General features: G+C 48.6%; 1 protein-coding gene across 21 annotated transcripts in view; it reads left to right on the top strand.

Annotated features, from left to right (window-relative positions):
- The window catches only part of RhoGAP71E (Rho GTPase activating protein at 71E), an 83,124-nt gene that overhangs the window by 42,185 nt on the left and 35,939 nt on the right, over window positions 1–5,000 (top strand). For 2 of the 21 annotated variants that reach the window (XM_086555994.1, XM_086555985.1), the window contains exon 1: window positions 4,878–5,000. This exon is cut by the window's right edge and continues 64 nt beyond it. The exons of 17 other annotated variants lie outside the window; for them this stretch is intronic. The gene's annotated coding sequence lies outside the window, so the exon portion shown is untranslated. Of the gene's footprint in view, window positions 1–4,877 lie in introns of those variants that run through there. 2 more of the 21 variants (XM_086555981.1, XM_086555976.1) reach the window with 2 other exon arrangements.

The following is a 5,000-nucleotide window of genomic DNA, read 5'->3' as shown; positions in this document are numbered from 1 at the left end:
ATGTGTGGCGTAGTGCGGTGTAGTGTTGTGTAGTGTGTGGGTGGGGGCGATATGGTAACGGCGTAGTGTAGGGTTGTCACCGCGGTTCACTTTGATTTGCCGTGTTTCGGATTTGGTTTTGTGTGTGTGTCTTGTGTTATTGTCTCTGCCCCATTCATTCAGTTAATCTCTTCTTTATTTTCTCTATTATCACCTGTTTGTGTATATTCATGTCTATCTTTACTTATTATCTACATCTGGTCATTCTCTCTCTTCTCTCTCTCTCTCTCTCTCTCTCTCTCTCTCTCTCTCTCTCTCTCTCTCTCTCTCTCTCTCTCTCTCTCTCTCTCTCTCTCTCTCTCTCTCTCTCTCTTTCAGACTTCCTTCCATTTACACGTTATTTATTTTCCTATTTATCTTTCTCGCCGTGAGGCAACAAACACATGCCTTTTTGTTTACATTTCTTGTTAAAAGCGTTATACATAGTAGAGCAAGAGAGAGAGAGAGAGAGAGAGAGAGAGAGAGAGAGAGAGAGAGAGAGAGAGAGAGAGAGAGAGAGAGAAAATCCCTTCTACCCCCCGTCATCCCACCCACACCACCCCCAACCAGCGAGCGTGCGTGCGTGTAAGAGCGCCGTGACCTGGTTGCCCGCTGGTATGTGGTGACGTAGTACTTTGGCTGTTGACCCCGGCCGTGACCCCGTGAGCTCTATATCTTGCGCACACATACACGTATGTTTAGCGCAGACAGAGGGGTGTGGATGGGGGTGGGGGTGGGGGGAGTAGTGGGGAGGTTGTGTAGGATGGGGGAGAGATGAGGTTACTAGGGGGTGGGGGGGTGGAAAGAAGGGGAGAATATGGTGGGAGAGAGAGAGAGAGAGAGGAAGGGGAGAAAGGTAAGAGGGAAGGGAAATAGAATAAGAGAAAGAGAGAGCAAAACCCGCAAATACATATTACATGGTATGAGAAATATAAAGAAAGCTTAAGAGACGGAGGCGGAGCTAGAGGCCGAGAGAATAATAAGAATGACACTCGCCTCCTCAGCCGATGTGTCACGGGATAGTGCCACGCCAAGGCCAGGACCAGACGGCACTTACTCACTCACCACAAACGCAGGCACATGCAAACACATGTGTATCCAACCACATACGCATGTGCATGTGCGCTCTCATGCACATTCTCATTTTCCTCCTTCTCTTCCTCTTCCTCCTCTTCCTCTTCTTCCTCTTCTTCCTCTTCTTCCTCTTCCTCCTCCTCCTCCTCCTCCTCCTCCTCCTCCTCCTCCTCCTCCTCCTCCACCTCCTCCACCTCCTCCACCTCCTCCTCTTCCCCCCCTTCCACTCAGGAAAAAGAAAGAGAAAGAAAAAGAGAAAAGAGCGAGCGAGCGAACGAGCGAGCGAAAGAGAGAGAGAGAGCGAAAGAAAAAAAAGAACGAAAAGAGAGCGACGAAGGGATTAAAGGTCACGAAATGACGATTGGCAAAGGGCGATTAGAGAAAAAAGGTTGTTGTTGCCGTCTTGCGAGTGTTGCCGATTCCACCGAGGGGATTGTAATGGGTTGCAAGTTGAGTTGATGAGTGCAGATAAGCGAACAAAGGCTCTCCCATGTGTTGCTTGCTCTCTCTCTCTCTCTCTCTCTCTCTCTCTCTCTCTCTCTCTCTCTCTCTCTCTCTCTCTCTCTCTCTCTCTCTCTCTCTCTCTCTCTCTCTCTCTCTCTCTCTCTCTCTCTCTCTCTCTCTCTCTCTCTCTCTCTCTCTCTCTCTCTCTCTCGCCCCGCTTTCTCTTTTGTTGTCGCATAGTCTCCTCATCCTTTCTGTGTTTCTCTTTCTCTTTCTCTCTCCCGGTCTTCCTTGATTTCACTAGGGGTTAAGAGAGAGAGAGAGAGAGAGAGAGAGAGAGAGAGAGAGAGAGAGAGAGAGAGAGAGAGAGAGAGAGAGAGAGAGAGAGAGAGAGAGAGAGCGAGAGAGAGCCAGGACCAGACGCACACTATCACGGGCGTTGCTGCAAATATTCCTGATACGCATTGCATGATGGAAGTAAAGCATGGCACAGGGACCCCACGGGCGTAGGAGACTGCAGGAGGGCGGGAGTTTTTTTTCTTTCTTTTTCTTTTTAAAGCCAGACGGACGACATGGGGTTGTTACGCTACATCTGTGCCTTCTTCCCTCCCTCCCGCTACCCCCTGCCCTCCATCCCTCTACCCCCTGCCCTCCATCCCTCTACCCTCCGTCCTCCATCCCTCTACCCCCCGCCCTCCATCCCTCCATCCCTCTACCTTCCATCCCTCTACCCTCCATCCCTCCACCCCCCGTCTTCCATCCCTCCATCCTTCCACCTCCCGCCCTCCATCCCTCCATCCCTCCACCCCCCGCCTTCCATCCCTCTACCCCCGCCCTCCATCCCTCCACCCCCTACCTTCCATCTCTCCATCTCTCCATCTCTCCACCTCCCACCTCCCACCTCCTCACACGCACGCACACAAGCACGTATACGTAGGGACATACGGCCATACATATGATTCGTTCTTACCTTGTTCTCATCCTACCCTTCCTCCTTCTGTTCTCTCCCTCACCCCTTCTTCCCTCCTCTCCTCCTCCTCTTTCTCTTGCTTTTTCTCTTTCTCCCTCCCACTTTCTGAGAGAGAGGAGAGAGAAGGAATGGGGGGGGAGGGAAGGGAAGGCAGTGGGTTAAATAAAGAGAAAAGGAGGGAAGGAGGGAGGGATAGAGAAGACTCCGAAGAAGGCATTCAAGAAATGTTCCCCGTGCGTGTGCGTGTGTGTGTGTGTGTGTGTGTGTGTGTGTGTGTGTGTGTGTGTGTGTGTGTGTGTGTGTGTGTGTGTGTGTGTGTGTGTGTGTGTGCGTGTGCATATGTATATGTATATGTGTGTGTGCGTGTGCGTGTGCGTGTGCGTGTGCGTGTGCGTGTGCGTGTGCGTGTGCGTGTGTGTGTGTGTGTGTGTGTGTGTGTGTGTGTGTGTGTGTGTGTGTGTGTGTGTGTGTGTGTGAGAGCCTTCCACTTCGTCCGAGGGAGAGGACACGAGTACCCAGGATGTGGCAACCTTTTGGACCCTTTACGTGTCACAACGCTCAGTCTCTCTTTGTTTATTGCTTGCTGTAGATTCTTGTGTTTTTTTCAGTTTGTGGAGATACTTTGTTTATATCGGGTGTTTGTTTATTACTGTTTACTGTTAAGGTTATTATTTACTGTTGCTGTTATTTGATGTTGATTTTCCTTTTTTTTTGGTGCGTGATGCAGGGTTGTTTTCATTGCGCATTTTTATTATTGTTATTATGATCATTATTGTTATTAATCATCATATTGTTACTTTGTTATATTGTTATAATTATTATTATTATCATTATTATCATCATTATTATTAGGAGTGTTATTGGTGTTATTATTATTGTTGCCTGAAAAGATGTTTTTCGAAGAGGAAATATATGTGCTCACACACGCCTGGTGGACGAATGGGCTGACATCTACGACGTGCATCGGGGTTTGTGCAAGTGGATTTGCAAGATATTGTCGCATCCCCCCACCCCTTTCCCCCCTCGCCTCCTTGTGTAATCCTCTCCCTTCCCTTCCCTTTCCTTCCACCTTTCCTTCCCTTCCCTTCCCTTTCCTTCCCCCTTTCCTTTCTCGTCTTTTGGATCCTTTCTGCCTCCCCCTCCCTTTCTCGTCGCCCCATGTGTTCCCCCTTCCCTTCCCTCCCTCGCTTTATCCTATATCTATGTGCGCCCCCTCCCCCTTCCTCCCCTTTCTTTATCGTTTCTGTGTGTGTTCTCCCTCCCACCCTTCCTTCCTCTTTTCTCGTGTGTGTTTGTGTGTGTGTGTTCATTTCCCCTTCCCTCCCCTTGTGTTTTCTCCCTCGCACCCTCCTCCTCCCTCCCCCTCCCCCTTCTTCCTCCTCCCTCCCTTCCTCCCTCCCCCTCCTCCTCCCTCCCTTCCTCCCTCCTCGTCCCTCCCCCTCCCCCTCCTCCTCCTATTTGTATAATATTGATCTCTCTTACGATGCCAGATGTTAATGGCAAACAAACAAGCAAGTAAGCTTAGCGGGGAGCAGTTACTGAAGGATAAGTGGAGGAGAAAGGGGAGGAGATGGAGAGGGGGAGTGGAAGGTGCAGTGAAAGGGAAGATGGGGGAGAGAAGGGAAGCGGGAGTGGGTGAATAAGAAAAGGGACAAGAAGACCGAAAGATAAAAAAGGAGATATCGAGAGACAGAGAGAACGAGGATAACGAGAGACAGAGGAAAGGGAGATAGCGAGAGACAGAGGAAAGGGAGTTAGCGAGAGACAGAGGAAAGGGAGATAGCAAGAGACAGAGGAAAGGGAGATAGCGAGAGACAGAGGAAAGGGAGATAGCGAGAGACAGAGGAAAGGGAGATAGCGAGAGACAGAGGAAGGGGAGATATTGAAAGAGGATAGAGGGATATCGAGAGACAGAGGAAAGGGAGATAGCAAACGACCGAGAAAAGGGAGATAGCGAGAGATAGAGAAAAGGGAGATGATGAGAGTCTGATGAGAGGGAGATAGCTTTAGGCGGAAAGAAAACTTGAAAACAACTGTGTAGAAAGATTAGGAACAAGGAGAGTTAAATAGCTACATATACTTGTTAAAAACAAGTGATCAAAGGTTTAAAATGATAAACATCACAAAAAAAAATAATAAAAAAAATAGAATAGAAGGAAAGAAAGACGATAACATTGAAGAGCTTGGAAGTGTGACTTGTCTGTGGCCGCCATTGTAGTGTATTGTTTTTCCCGACTTTTTGTTTTCATTCTCTCTGATTTCTTGCCTCTTTTAATGCAGCGTAGGGACGGGCCTCACCTTACTTTTACGACTTATCAAAATGATAAGCAATGAAGAGAGATTTGGTTAAAGATAACGAACTGATAAAGGGAGCATATATGTTCCGCTGAAGACGCGAGCTTAAGCGAACGAAGTTTCTGTAGCGTGGGAAGAGCGAGACGGAACGCTAGTTTTGTTGTGGCTTTAGTGTTCGTTCGTTTGTTTTTTCTTGTCA

The sequence above is a fragment of the Penaeus japonicus genome, unplaced genomic scaffold (genome assembly GCF_977035675.1).
Source record: "Penaeus japonicus unplaced genomic scaffold, GWHDUDI00000001_assembly GWHDUDI00000031, whole genome shotgun sequence".
NCBI classification, from domain to species: Eukaryota; Metazoa; Arthropoda; class Malacostraca; order Decapoda; family Penaeidae; genus Penaeus; species Penaeus japonicus.
The sequence above is the reverse complement of the archived record's forward strand: the minus strand, read 5'-3'. Positions and strand labels throughout refer to the sequence as shown.